Raw genomic sequence first — 16021 nt, forward strand, 5'->3', positions numbered from 1 at the left:
CGGGCACACCGCTGTCACACCGTCACCCCCACCATCACCTGCCGCAGCCCCTCTCACATCCCTGTCGCAGTCCCTCATTATCCCCGTCACCTCTTGACACCTTCCAGCTGGAGGAAAGGCTCCATGTCCCTTTGGAGGGCCTCGCAGAGCCACGTGTGGCTGAGGTGAGGCACCTCTGGAGGTGACCTGATCCAAGCCCTGATCCAACCTGATTCAGCTCCAGCAGGGCCATTCAGCACTGGCCACCCAGGGCCGTGTTCAGATGGCTTCTCAATACCTCCGAGGATGGAGCCTCCGCAATCTCTCTGGGCAACTGTGCCAGGGCTTGGTCATCCTCACACTGAAAAAGTGTTTCCTGACGTTCAGAGGGACCCTCCTGCGTTCCAGTATGTGCCCACGGCCTCTTGTCCTGGCACTGGGTACCACTGGGAAGAGCCCGTCTCCCTCTGCTTTGCACCACTGCTCCAGTCCCTCACTCATCTTCATGGTCGCTCACCAGGGTCTCCCCAGTGCATCCCGTCTCTGTTGTACTGAGGAGCCCAGCACTAAACACAGGACTCTTGGGGTGATGCACCGTTGCTGAGCAGAGGGGGAGCATCTCCTCCCTCCACATTCTGGCAACATTTTGCCTAAAGCAACCCAGGACACCCTTAGTCTTCTTTGTAGCTTATGTTCAGTTTGGTGCCCACCAAGACACCTCCAGGTCCTTTTCAGAAAAGCTGCTTCACAACAGAACTGGACCTGTTTTTGATCCCTGGGATACACTGCTAGTGATTGGCCTGCAAGTAGACTTTGTGCCACTAATCACCACACTCTGGGCCAGTTTTCAATCCACCTCGCTCCCTCACCTCCCTGAGTCCTAGGGGAGCTGCCAACCCCAGCTCTGCCCCAAGCCCATGCCACCTGGGTGCAGGCAGACCTCAGCACCAGCCACCAGCCCGTGAGGCGGCAGAGCAGAGCTCAGGACACGGGTTGCTTGCTTTTACTCTGGGGCTGTTCCTGGCTGGCCTCCAAACATCAGCTTAGGCTCAGCTGGAAATCAGCCTTGGCTCCAAGCTGCTTCATGCTGGCTGTTGAGGAGCCTTTCCAGCCTGCTGATGACAGGAGGAGCCTTTCCAGCCTGCTGATGTCCTTCCTTTTCTGTAGGTGTGCACTTTCAAGTCAAAACCAAGGTGAGGCTGGAGCCATCAAACTCTGTGTGGATTTGACACTTCTTGATATTGCTATTAATGGGAAAAGTAGCACTTGGCAAATAGAGGTGATAAGCCTTAGGCTGCTCTCCCACTTTGAAGTACATAGGGAGATGGCTTTCTTTTCCTTTGGGTGCTACCAAAGGAAAAGGACCCACAGGGTCATTGATTCACAGGGGTAAAGCTGAGGTATGTGCAGGGTTTTGAAACTTTGACAAAACCTAAGGGTAGTACCTCTGGAAAGATAAGCACGTGGAGCCAACTCTGCACAGCAAAACTCTGTGAGCTTTCCAGGTGCCTGAGACTGAATGATGAGAAAAACCATCAGGACTTTATCATTTTATACTGAAGGCAGTCCAGGCAAGACTTTCACAGGATCTTTAGAAAACAAGGAGGATGTGTTTATGAGTCTCGCTCTCTCAGGGCACTCAGCCCTGGAGAGAAAAGGCAGATGTGACACCCACTCCTGCTGAACCTGTCCTAACAAAGCAGGAGGAAAATCAGCTGTCCTTGGGGAAGGCGGCCGCTCCAGAGTCCAGCATACCAGCCCTTCCTACCAGGGCTGCAGAGTGAAGATGAACATTATCTCTTAGGACCTAGAGGAGCCACAGAAATGCATAAGCAAAGCAGTCAGCCCCTGCATAAACTGGAGTTCATGGCAGCACATGCAAAGGCTGACACCTGAGACACAGGTTGTGCAGGTGGCTGTTTCACAGAGCGACAGCTGGAGCTGCCCTGCTACACAGCTGAGGTGTTGGTCTCTCCTAGTGCATTCTGCATGGGACCGCAACAAAATCCTATGTTAAGAGGGAGATTTGCCTTCCACAGGGTGCTGCTGTTTGGGCAGAGACACTCAAACATTGAGTTGGCAAAATTGTTTCTGATGGATAACTTTTCCGGTGGTGTACGCTGGGTTGTCGGCAGTTTCCTCGCTGGGGACATCTGCCTTGGTGCTTTCCAGTGGGACACAGGCAGGCTACCAAACCGGCTTGCCAGGCTGAATCTTGGCAGGAAAGCCAGCCAGTGTGCTGCCCGCTCCTCCAGCTGGCGCCTTGGCTGCCTGGCTGCGGGCACCACGGTGCCTGCTGGCTCCTGATGCTGCTCGGCACTTCCCACAGCAAAAAGCCCTGTTTGCAGTTACAGGGAAGTTTGCCAAGCTTTACCTACTTTCACTGCAATGCTAGTGGGCTGATTTTATTATTATTATTACTATTTTCAAATCTGGCCAGAAAGGTCCAGCTGTTTCCCAGAGCAAAGTCAGGGAAAATATATTTTCAGCCATTAAAAATATCATCTTGTCTGAAGACGAGATCTCTGCAGCCTGGTGTTTGGCAAGGGACAAATCCCCTGGCAGATGTGTACTGGGTCTCCTGCTGACCTCTGAAAAGCTTTTTGTATTGCTGGACAGAGCTATAAACTTCTTAAAACCTGCATCCCACATTCCTGCAGATGCAAAACCTCTGGGCTCTCCATTGATGCCATCCCTGCTCACCATCCTATCATGACTCCACTGGGTACCCAGCTGCCTTTCCCCATCCTACTGAAATATTGTCTGTCTCAGGCTAGAGCATCTCAACCATGGGCTGGTGCAGATATCTGATGTTATAATTACCTTTGCAGTGTTAATCAGCCAGTGCACACAAGCACTGCTTTGTAGACAGCTTTTAATTCATGTCCCCATGTTGAGCTTTTTCATGGGAACCCCATCCCACCTGAGGACCTCCAGGCTATGCCACATATGTCCCCTCTTCCTCATCTCAAAACCTTTCAGGTCCCAGAGGAGGTCAGCACTGCCAAAGAAGCATGATCCTCACAGCAGCTGTCACGGGCAGCACGGGATTCCCCCGCTGAGGCCAGTATGAACCTCTTCCTTTCCCCAAAGGACCAGCTGCTTCCTTGCCAATGCTGCTGGGAGACAGGCACCTCTCACAAGGAACTGTGGCCTCCCAGCAGCCTGGCTTTAACCTCGGAAATAATGAGTTTTCATCTCCGTGGAGAACGAAGCCAGCCTGACTCTGCACAGAGACAAAGCCCCAAGTTTGCCGCCAGCTCTGCCCACAGCAAGAGGAACACGGCGCTTCTGTGAGCTCACACAAAGCCTCCCTTGTGCAGGAGAGGACCCAGCCAAACAAACGATCTCCTTGGCTGCATGTCTCCTGGTGCTCCATCATTTTTACTATTGGCTGGGTTGTTCCCACAACCAAGGAAAATTTAACAAGTAAAAGCATCTGATAAAAATCTATTGACCGCAGTAAAGCACCGACCCAGCCAAACCAGTCTGTGCAGCACAACCCTCGCAGCCTTTGGGATGTGTCCATTCAGTTTGCCACCTAGAAAAACAAACTCTCTGTGGTACTTGCAACACTACCAGTGTGGAGGCTTTGAGTAAATCTTGTGTTACCAAAGCGCAGAGAGATGTTTGAGAGGTACTTCCTTCCCCAGGCCCAGTTCCCTGTTGTGCAAAGGCAAGTCTCTTATGTCATTTGCTTGGTATTTATTTTGTGTTTCTCTTGTTGTGTTTCCAGATCACGCTGCTCCCCTTGCTGCTGGCCTTGGCACTAAGGTCCTGACTCCTGGTGACAGAAGTTCTGTCCAGGTGTCCTGCAGGAATGATGCACCTTGTTATCACTGAGGAACTCTGCAAGAAAACTACTTTTGGCCACTGATGCCTTCAAGTTTCACAAGGATTAGTCACAGATGGTTCAAATCTTGCTTTGGAGACAAATCTCAAGTCCAGACTTGACTCCAAGACAAAATTTTAACCACCTGTGAGTAATCCTGCCGGACTTGCATTGCTGAGATGGATAGTGTTGTTTCTGGAGGCAGCAGCTGGAACAAAAGCTTCCATGGTGAGTGGGTCAGGTACCAGCAGGAAGAGGCCACCAGCATGTTCCTCTTGGTTGAATTAATTTCAGCAGATGTGGAACACACATGAGCAAACCCACCTAACACCCAGAGACAATGGTGTTTGCCACCCTCAGAGAAGGTGGCCTGGGACTGTGTGGCCAGCAGTGAATGACACCAGGCAGGTAGAGCTGTTGCACAGGAGACCTGCTGTACAACTTACTTAGCCAGCTCCTGGAATACACCTCTGGATGGGAACCTTGCTTTTTTATGAAAGCACACATGGAGACTCTTGAGGGTGCTGCCTGCAGTGGATGATGTGGTAGACCTGGAAGAAGAGCAGCACCGTTAGAGGAGGGTCCAGGACCAGGCTGATCCCACACATTACTGTGGCAGCCATCAATAAGCCATTTCCATAGGCAGGACAGTAGGATCCATCAGGAAAAGCAAACAGCAGTTACTAACAGAAGTCTGGTCAGTTGGTAGTACTATTCTCTAAGGGATGTGCATGCCCTTAACTGGAGGACAGATCCATACTGAATTAGCTTTTCTATTATAAGGATGATGACTCAATTTATTTCTACAGGGTGCCCTTGCCAAAGGGCTCTGTGCCTGTGTAGTTCATAATAAAACAATTAAAAACTCCATTAATACTAAAATCTCACCAGGCTAGCATAGAAAGGGTCTTTTCCTTCCCACAACCAAGGGATGCCAAATTTACAGACATCGTGGGAATGGAAAGGCTATGGAATTATTTTGGAAGGCTGGAAGAGATTAGATGGGCAGGGTTACAGATGGACACAGGTTTTGCACTCAGAAATCATCGGTATTTGACAGATCCTTACACTGAGGAAATCTGTGTGATCATGTCTTGTACTAGCTCTGTACAGCAGCAGGGGAGGTCTAGTTGAGGAAGCATGAAGGACCCAGCACTAGTGGAACTTCATTGACTTCACATTGGAGGGAAACTTGAGTCCAAAAAGGGAAAGAAGGCCTTGAGATTCACAGGTTCTGTCAGGCCACTTGTCTATGGCACTGTTCCCACCAAGTGGAGCAAAACTGAGCTGGCCAGTCAGGACACCTGTCCCAAGTATGAATTTTCCAGCTTTGTTCATCTATTAATCTGTTTTTCTGATGGTCTAAGCAGCAAGGATCAGGAGTGTACAAAGAGAAGTCTCCTTAACATTCCAGTCCCTGCCTTGGATTGGGGCACACTGGCTTTCCCAGGCTTCCCCAGAGTGATACCTGGAAGTCACAAAGTGACATTCTTGGTAATCTGCTACAAATTCTTCTATGCTAGGAGGAGAAGCCATGCAGATAGACAGCTCTCCCAGCTTCTGCTTTCATCCCTGCCTAATCCAGCTGTCTTGCCTCATAAGTGTAAGGGTATGAAAATTCCCTAAATTTTCTTGTGTGACCTATCCCTAATCCCTGTGGAACTGGGCTGTTCTAACACCTGTAAAGCTGTGCAGGATGCCCAGAGACATGAGTGACTGATAGAGCACCCAGTGATTAATGAAATGGTTCGCACTGAGGAACAGGGTCAGACTTAATGGTCTGTGACAGAAAGCTGGTCAGGGCCAAGATGCAGTGCACAGATCTTTCATGGACATTTCTGCCAGTTGGGTACTGGATCCTTTGCAATGGGAGGCAGAGCCTGGCACAGCCTGTCCACGTTTGCTGAATTGCCACACTGTCATTTTCCTCCAGACATACTTTCCTTTTACCTGACCCTACTCTTTTTTCCCAGCCACTGTTTTGTAGGTCCTGGGAAACTAAAAATTTTCTTCAAAGGCCGGCTAAAGATCTCTCCTCTAACCACTGATTTTTACAGCTTAATCCAAAGCTTACTCTGAACCCAAGCTAGCAGCTTGTCAGCATGGGCAGAAGGTCAGGAACTGCAAGCACTCAAGCTGCTAATGCAGTGGGGACCTGGCCACTGAGCACTGCCAGTAGGAGCATGCTGGAGTGCTAATCTCATCAGTTTGTCAAGTTCGAGTGTTATTTTGCAATGTGATTCCTCTCATCAGAACTCCCATCAGTGTTTAAAACCATTTCCTAGCTAAGTCCCAACCCCAAGCCTTATCCCTTTGGCATAGATGCAGCACAAGGCACCCAGCTGGGTTTGGGGTCTGCAACCAGAGCAAATCACCCAGTCTGAGCTGTGACATATAGAGCTGGGAGTTTTGTGAGTGAGAGGCTGTGGCTGGACCAGGATGGCTGCTGCTGTGACCTGCCTCGCAGAAATACACAGAGGGAAGGAATGCAGCCAGCTGGGGCTGCCACTTGTCATAACCATGGTGCAGGAAAGGCCTGCAGACGTGTCTGTTTAAAGAGCACAGAAAAATGGGAAGAAACTTGATAAACTGTTCCCAGTGCACTGTTAGTCACTAACACCAAGATTAATCACACAGAGAATAATTAATCACACAGAGGATAATGTGGTTTGTATCCAAATGACGGAGGATCTCACACAACAGCTAAAGTTGTGTGAGACTGCTGGAAATGTGGTTGGTTTGTAAGAGCTCAGCATTGAGTGATGGAACTCAGCAAGAGGCTGCCCTGAACTTCTGCCTGATGTGGTCTAAACCTTCACACACTGCCCAGCCCCATGTCCTTTGATACAGGATCAATTTTAACCCCTCCTTTGCATCTTTTACTTTGCAGACATCAGAAATCTACTGATACAGGAGGAGGAGAACTTAAAAAATGGGTTTCCAAAGTTAGGCTCTCTGCCTGTACTGAGTGTTGAGGAACACATCTGGTCCAGGAAGCTTGGCTTGGCTTGCAAGCTGCAGGCTGAGATGCAGTTTGAAATGCAGATTGAGCTCTGGGTGAGAGCCTGAGACAAGATTCCATGAGCTGCCAACTTTTGGGATAACAAAGGGCACCAGGATGGGTGACTGCCAGCCAGGTGAATGGACACTGACTGACACAGCAGGAGCTGGGAATTGCCAAGCTTTTGGATAACAAAAGAGATGAAGAGGTGACACCAGCAACAGACGTGCATGGACACAGAGAGGGGGACAGGAGTAGAAGTCCAGAGGTTCTTTGCTGGAGTCCCTCCTCGGAGGCACCCAGCTCGGGCTGTTTTGGTGTTATCGTGCCATAAATAAATGGCTTTATAGAACTAGACATCTGAGATGCTGCTGTGGGAGACCTGGGTTCAAACCAGCAAGTAAACCTGGTCCAAATGTGTGGGAGGGTGTGTAGGGAGTCAAGTGGGGCACCTGTTGCCTCACTGGAGCCACCCACTGTGAAGGACTTTGGTCCCAGCAGTGAAGTTGGGAGTGTGACTGCCAAAGAGTCTCGTGAATGGTCAGAATGGGAAGTTTTCTTAACACTGAGGGCACTGAAAACATGCAACCTGCGCCTGGTTTTCGTGAGTGTTCAGTACTTGTTGAATGCCATGAACACATCTGAGGCCCTTTATTTGGCTTCTGGTTCATTGGCCTCAGGAGCCTGAATTTATGAACTACCTTTTTGAGCTTGGCAAAACCTCTTATCGACAAGAGATTGACACAAGGGTACTCCACAAAATGCTTGTGACTTTGTAGGGGGTGAGTCATCCTCACAGATGCTGCCAGTCCTGACCTCTTCACTGAAAAGGCTTGGTATTTACACTGCTGCCTTTTCAACACTCCTCAAGCAGCAAAACGGCTGCAATCCTGATTTGAGTGCCCACTTGCTGGCTGGCACTGGGTGAGAGGTGACCGAGTCTCTCTCCTAGAGGCTTCTGGGCTAAAAGACATCATTATTTTTTACTTTTCTGAATCTGCATGTGACAGTGAACAGCCTCCCAGAGGCACTGATGGAAAGAAATATATTCTGGCTATTTATAGATGTAAGTAAGATCCATTTTCTGGCTGAAATATTAAGCAGTGGTTTGGAATCTGCCCCCTTCCTACACAACTCCTGGAGATGCTCACAGCCTGGGCTTCCTGGATTTTCCTGAGATTTTGGGGTGAAAGAGCAGAAGTAGTGATATAGGACATATTCCCTGATGGGGAATACTAACTCTGGCCTTCAGTTTGCTGCAGTGGGACCCCTCTCTTCAATCTTTCCTCAGGGAAAGGCTGGGATTTAGATTACTGGGGCGACAGTGCCATTTCTGAAGAGCTTGTTACCAACAGTACAGACCACACGCTTACAGAAACTTTGATGCTTTTAAATTAACAAAGTTATTTCATTTCTGTCAGCACCCTGCTGTTCCTTTGGGATTATGTTAAAATGCAAAAATTGCTCGTTAATTACTTCAAATGCCAAGGTTTAATCACAATGCCTCCAAGTTAAATTTCAAGCCAGCCAAACTTTCGGAGCCATACAGGAGACAGACAGACATATCCATTATCCATAGTGAGTTCATCCTTCAAAAAAAAAAATGAAGATGGTCAATGTTACTTATTTCCCAGCACCAGTATTTCCTCTTTCAAGCACAGATCATGTTAACTGGAGCATGCAGAAGCTGGTGTTGTACTTGTCTAGCTATCTCTGGGCTGGGGTGCTCCACCTGGACCATGGCTACAAGGGAGAATCTGCATTCCTATGAGAAGAAGAGTTAAACCAGGCTTCATTACACAGCTCCAGAGAAAACACACACCCTGGATGGGCATTCTTCCTCATGGGTGAGGTAAAGGTGCATTAAAAAGCAAATTCCATGTGGGCTGGTTATCACAGCACAGCTGAAACCTTCCTGTGAGCAGCTGGATTCCCCTCCACCCTTGAAGCCAGAAATGAAGGCAGCACTTGCTGTTTGCTGTGAACCCTGCCAATTTGAATGTTGGTGTTCCCTATGACAGCATCCCATTTTATTTTCCAGATTTAGAGTTTAGAGACCATGATCTCAAACACAAGGTAACAGCTGCAGAGTTGGTGTGGTAAATCACCTAACTTAAAGCTGATAGACACTTTTTGGCCCTTGGCAGCCAGAAAGGTTTATCAGGCTTAGTTGTGAAAGCATGTCTGAAGTCCTGGGTACCAAGAGAAAGCCTCTAAAACTAAGCAGCTTCAGATTTCAGCAAAATCAGGTGCTGGAAGGTGTTCCAGAGATTAGCTGCCAGTAGTAGGTATTTCCCAGGAGGAGAAAAGAAAACACCTCTCTGCAGGCTCTGCACCTGACCTGTGAGGTATGTTCAGTGCTGCTGCTGCTGCAGTGTTGGGCTGAAGGTGTCTGAGCCTGTAATTTAAACAGCACCAGTCCCAGTTTCCCTTTTGAGGCTGTGGCAGTCAGGGAGAACTGGAATGGTTGGTCAGTCAGGGTGACAAACTTCTGCTAGATGAGAGGTACCAGCACACGCTGCCTTGTCACTGACTCTGCCAAAATACTAAATTTTTATCTCCCTGACAATGCTTTCGGCGGTGAAAAGGACGAAGCATCCAAAGAAAGCATCTTCTGATTATTCTCTGGGGACTGCAATCTTGCAGTTCTCTTTGGTGCTGTGTCTGTGTCAAAGAGTTACATTTAATTTACACTGTCTTAAAAATTAACAGTTAGGATTTAGAAGACCGTGGCATGTTTTCATGTTGCAATATTTACCAGTTTTCTCAGAGCCCAAGGTCCGGAGCCACATTTCATCAGGGGGAAAAGAATTCAGTACTTTTTGGAAGCTTAAAAGTTGTTGAGAAGTAGACATCATAATAGTGATAATATTGTTAAAAAATAAATCTCAGACCTGATGGAAAAAACCCCAAACCTATGACTTCTAAGACAACTTCATGACTTTTAGATCCCACATAATTATTTTCTAAAATATATTGTTGTCAAAGCTGTGATTTAGCTCATAAAATCCTTGTTGTATAGGGATAATAACACATCCTGGGGTTAATGGATTCTGTAACCTCCTCTGTTCTGGTTATTTTTAAGAATCAGGCACTTGCAGCCAGCTGGAGAGCACTTTATTAGCCAGCATCCCCAGAGAGCAGACACTGCGACACTTGATATCTTTTTGGCTTAGAGGATATGGCAAGGACACAAAGCTCCTCACAGCACCTTGGAAAATGAAAGAAAAGCAATGACACAGCCTGAAACGTGCTGGGCAGCATCTCACTGACCAGGGATGCCTTGGCACAGGGTTTCCCTTATCCTGTGCCTGCTCCATCCCACTGCCACCACGACCAGGGAGCAGGGCAGGTCTGACCTGCACCCTGCCCTGATGTAACACCTGCTGCATGTGTAGCTGATTTTTATTTTTCATATAAAATAATACTACAATATCTACATTAAGTATTCACAAGCTTGAATGCATTTAATTTTTTTAATGATGTTTGGAAGCAAAGGGCTCTGTCCTTGACAAATATGACACTACTTGAGAGACCAAAATCAACTTTATTAACATCAGATCTTACATAAATCTGTCTATCTATCTACCTACCTATGTCTCAGATCAAACCCTATTCCCTTAAGGCATTGCAGATCCTGTTTCCCTTTAAAGTCAACACATGTTCCTGTTCTGTTTGGAAACCTATGCCAGAACTTCCATGCATTCAACATTTAACTTTTCAATATATTTTTTTCAATAGAATAATTAGTGATACATATAGTAAATATATATATACATATAAATACATATGTCTATACATATATGTGCAATTGGTATTAACATGTATTAAGGGGGTTTTACTGGCTAAAGTATATAATGAATTAATCTACCCATAAAGAAGATGCAATACCTGCTGAAGTAGCACCAGCATGAGATCAAAGAGAAACATCTGCAAAGAAAACAAGACATGACTTCAAAGCCCTTCACTGACTCCCTCACACTAAAGTCACCAAGTCCTGAGACTTCGCTCTGCTTTTCCATCTATTTTGTGTTTAGATACCACAACCACCACAGTGTCTTCAAGTGTAATTAACTGACACTGAAATTGCTTATGCTGCTGCCATCCCAGGAAGGTTTTGGGGGCTGGCACACATCCCAGCACATTACTCACTCTAACACAAGATGTCAACACATCAGAGCAAGGGCTCTTCTCACTGTCAGTGTTTCAGAGCATTCACTGTGCACATTCCCTGCACTGGCAGTGGACCACGCTCAGCCTGGCCTGGCTGGGCCAATGGGTCTGGGATTTGCTGCTAGAGGGCTTAATTTGGGCTGGTACACTGGCAGGAGGTGGAAGTCCCACACAGTTCATATCACCTCTGTGAAATCAGCAGATCTTTCAAGAGTTCTTTTAATCTGTGGTGATCGAATAGTAACTTTGATTCAAATATCCTAAAAAAAGGGGAGAGGGATTAGAAAGGGCTGAGTAAAATCCCTATGATTAGCAAAATATCACTTTGTGGTGTCTGAAAGCAGCAGAAAGTAGTATGAGTCTGGAAAGAAAGACAGGAAACACTACATTGTTTTCTTGTGAAAAATCTAGTGAAAAGTCAATCTGACCTAACAATCAGACCCCTCTTGTTCTGTGGAGCTCTGGGTGCTGTGTCAGTGCAAACCTTGCCATGGCTTCACTAGTTGTAGCTGGGAAATAGATGGGAATCACCCTGCTGTTGAAACCCATGTAGATACAGAAATCCTAAGCAGAGCCTCAGGATTTAGGAAGACCATTCCCAGCCCCGGGAATGGGGAATGTACATTCTCTTGTGACTGCAGAGAACCACGACTGGCACAACACTGAATCCCTGCCACAAGTTAACCTCATGCAAAAGGAAGAACGGGGACTTTAAGCTTCCCTTCAGAACTAACAATGTGGTAAAAACCAGAATGAGATGCAGATGATGCCAAGTGTGGGATCACAACACTGATGGGATCACACTGAATGAAGGGTGGGGCAGTGAAAAATTTGTTCTCTATTTATTTTTGCATATCCTAAGTGACCAAGCATTCATCAGACTTTTAACACTGATCTGAGGACTAAGCTGAAAGAGCCACATAAGCCCCAGTTTGCACTGGATGGCACATAAACCCCACTGCATTTGTGGGCTGCCTGGCTGCTGCCCTGTCACGATTGGTACAGAACCTTCTGCAAGCTGCACAGGTACAGCACCCCAAAGCTAAAAAGCTGGTGTGGTGTTTGTTCAGAGAAATTTAGCAGACACAGAGCTCTCCTAAATGAAAGAACTCATCAAAGAGAGCTTCTAAGGTAAATACATCCTCTTAGCAGGGCCTTATCTCTGCCCGGCGGATCAAAGAGCGCTCCTGCTCAGCTCCCCAGTGTGCAGGCGTTATCACCAGTCCTCTGCAAAACAGGCTGGCTTGCTTGATGACTTGCAGGCCTGTGAGACATGCATCACACGTGAAACTCGTGATGATGAGCTTGAGGATTTCCAATAAACAGGTATCTAATGTCAGACTGCCATTTAGGAACCCAAATGAACACCCTGACCTTCAGAACACAAAAAGCTCCACCACACCCAAAGAGTCCAAGTGAAGGGGGCTTTTAAAAAGTTACTAATTAATTTTATCAGCCTCCAGGAATGGATGAATAAAAAATTTATTTGGAACTGTCCCCAGGACCTGCACGTGCCCTGAAATACTCACTAGTCACCAACAGTTGTGATTTTACAAAAATGCTTTCCATTTGAATTTTTTTTCTCTGGCTTCATTGCCCAGTGAAAGACACACAGACACACAAACCAGACCAGGCAGGAGGAGGTGGCAGAACTTCTTATACCCAAAGTGCTGTCAAATATACAATATTAAGCTTGAAGGTGGCAATCTTAGGTCACTTCTAAAAACAGTGATTTCCAACAAAAGTTTGATCTTGAAGGAATGATGTGACATCTAAGAGATTATGAAAGGGATAATTATTCATTTGGTGGAAGAAGAAGCTACCCACTTGCTGGCATACCTCAGCAACTTGAAGTAGGATCTGTTATAAAAATCCTACTCTGCTGACAGAGAAGGTGCTGGAAAAGGATGAATAGTTAGTTACCTTTCACATTCAGGTTCACTGGGTATGTGATCTGCTCTCACCGCCCTTTTTCATCCTTCCTGGGGCTGTGACTGGAATGTTCCGCTGGGAACAAAATGCATAAAAGGGATCAAACGAATCCGAGGCCACAGACGAGTTTTGTAATCAGGAATGGCTGATCCTGCACCAGCCAACTTCTCCTGAAGTCAAGGTGATGGTATCAGCAGGAATATTTCATCCCCTTCTGCTTTTACTTTGATCCCTGGTCAATCTCCAGCAAACTTTATCAGGGATCCCTCCCCTCTGTCTTCTGGGATTCACCAGGTCTGTCACCACCATTGGGCTTCTTTGTGGTTTGGCATCTGACTCTGGCCTCCTCCACAGCATCACTTCCTCTTGTCTCTAAGGTTCTGTGATCCTGTTTCAGCTGTGAGTTGGGCACTTTGGTACCTCTTTGGCTTCTGGCATGAATGACTTCTTCAGTGCCACACACAGACAACATGGGAAGCCTGGACCCAACACTGTCATTCTTTGGATTAGTTAAAAGGAGATTCTGTAATGAACAATCTCCACTTTGAGGTCATGCCCCTCAAAAAATGCTTGTAGTATAACCAGAAAACATTGTGTACCATGTTAAAAAAGATTCATATATTCTAAGAAGAGGACAGCAGAGAGGTTAAAAAGCAGAATAAATAAGACTTTCATTAAAAAGAATCATGCACTATAGTCAAAAAACCCCCCTCAGCATCTGCTAACACTGCTTTCAAATTTGTTAAAGGCAGATAGGGACTGAAATAATTTTAGCCATTTTGGAATAGCCTTCATGGCACAAAAAGGCATGTTTTACACTGAGTTAGTTACCAGCTTGAATCAGGTATCCTGTGCATGCAATTTACTTATGTGATCCCATGTCTGTCTTCACACAGGCTCTGTTTCATTCAGTCCACAAGACAGAGATGCAAAGGAACTTACTCTGACTCATCAGATCAGATGAGTCCCATTAGTTCCAAGTCAAGAGCACAGAATGAATCAAAGTGACTTTTTCAAGCAGAAGAGTTTTGCCAGAAAGAGCAATGGGAACAAACAAAGCTCAGGAGAAAGCTGAGCCTGAAGATTGAGCTGGAACATTATTAAGTCAATAAGAAAAGCCAACAGAGAGGTTTGAGGGAGAGAGGGGAAGGAATTTATGCATTTACCTGCCATGTCACTGTGGGGTTTACCCATTTGTAAGCACTTTGACCACAGCCCTCCTCCCCTCAAAATCAGTGATAAAACCTCCCTTGATGCACCAGGGCAGGGTCTGGCCCTGCACAGCAATTTGTACCTTGAAAGGTACAAGCCAATTAATCCTTCCAGTCTTGGTGAGGCAAGAGATGTTGACGTGGCCCAAAACCTCTCTCTCTACATGGAAACTAAAAAAGAGAGATCTGACTTTCTCCAAGTCACAAAGTACATCCTTGGCAGAGCTGGGAGGGGCTCAGAAAACTGTAGGGTGCAGAAGTCCCAGTTCTGAGCTCAGCCCAGGCACAAACAGATCACAGCTTCTGATGGCTGCTGCCATCCACACTGACAGGAGGGTTCTGGGACTGGCTCAGTTCCTGGCAGTTCCTCTTGCAGGCTCCCTGCTCCCCTCCCTATGCCATCCATTCACCTGGTAGTAGTAGAACAGTTTCAGGGTAATGATGAGATACACAAAAAGAGTCAGCAGCCCTCCAACTAAGAGAAAGAAGAGAAAAACAATTAAAGTGAAGCAGGAGCTCACACACTAACCAACCACAGCTTCCCAAGTGCAGACAGTGCAAGAAACTCCCCTGTGTTTGCTCATCTGACTGCAGATATCTCTGTTCCTACAGTCTGACAGATGCCTTCAAAATAGACATCTAAAAATCGTTCTCCTGTCTAAAATGAGAGAGAGTGACACTCAGCTGTGCAGGTATAATTTTATTTTATACATGCTTGGAACTAAACTCAGCCCAGCTGCATTGTCAACGCAGACACAGCGTCTGCCATGAGGGGCCTCCTAGACCTGAAAGGATGGGAGCAGCCAGCCTCATCCTGGCTGGAATTTGTTCAGCAGTGAGATACGGGGACCCTAATGAGAAACATGTTCTGCACTGGAAAGGACAACCAGGACGTGCTGTCAGTGAGGACATCAGCAACACCACCGAAAAGCAATCGTTTGGCAACACGTGAGCCCAGAGGTGCCAGGAGGGCTGTCATCTGCCACAGTATTTAGAATAGGAAGGAACTGTGGGAGGGTTTGTTTGTGTTCCTAACAGCAGCCAGTGTAGATAGTTAAAACCATAGAACACAACAGAAAAAACCCTCAACCCTCACTCTAATACCTTTCTCTCTTCCCAGATACCGCTGTACCTTCTGTACCATTCAGAAGGTGCTGTTAAAGCTCTTTTTTTGCACACAGCAAGCCCTATAAAAACAGCCCCTATAAAAACAGGGACACTGAGAAAGTGACCACCCACTGTCCTTTAATATTCCACTTGACTGAATGTCAGCCACAGGCCTCTTGATCCCACCACTCTGTGTGGGCTCACACACACACACAGAGAAGCTACAACATGTTCTGAGTCTCCTCTGAAGGAGCCCACCCCAGACACAGAAACACAGAGGGTATGAGCAGCACAGAACCACAGGAGAAAATATCTCATCTGCTGCATCTTTCTGAAGTTCCCAGTGATTTAGTTGTTTCAGCAGATGGAGCCATTGCAGTATATACACCATGGATTGAAAACTAGGCCAGTTCAGCCTGTTCAAAGGGAAAAAACCTTCTGCCTACTGTGAGGACATTTTCAAAAGAATCCTTGGCTGTATCCAGGCAAGTGTGTGTCACTTAGGCAACTACATGCTCTTTTAACAAGCGGACTGGCTTGCCCCGAATGTCCTAGGACTGATTTTTAGATCTATAGGATCGTTAGTAATTATACATTAGTACCACAACTGAAGTTCATGGTTTTAATGTGCATTTGAAAGCTGGCTGGTCCCCAGATCAAACCCACTCAGTAATTCTGGTATATAAACCCCAGCCTTTGCCATGATAACCACCTGGTACCCCTTACTGGTGCCACAATTTGTTTTTTTAGAGGCCCGATATCACCACCATGGAAAAGGCATCTAAG

The sequence above is a fragment of the Pseudopipra pipra genome, chromosome 14, assembly GCF_036250125.1.
Source record: "Pseudopipra pipra isolate bDixPip1 chromosome 14, bDixPip1.hap1, whole genome shotgun sequence".
Taxonomy (NCBI): Eukaryota; Metazoa; Chordata; class Aves; order Passeriformes; family Pipridae; genus Pseudopipra; species Pseudopipra pipra.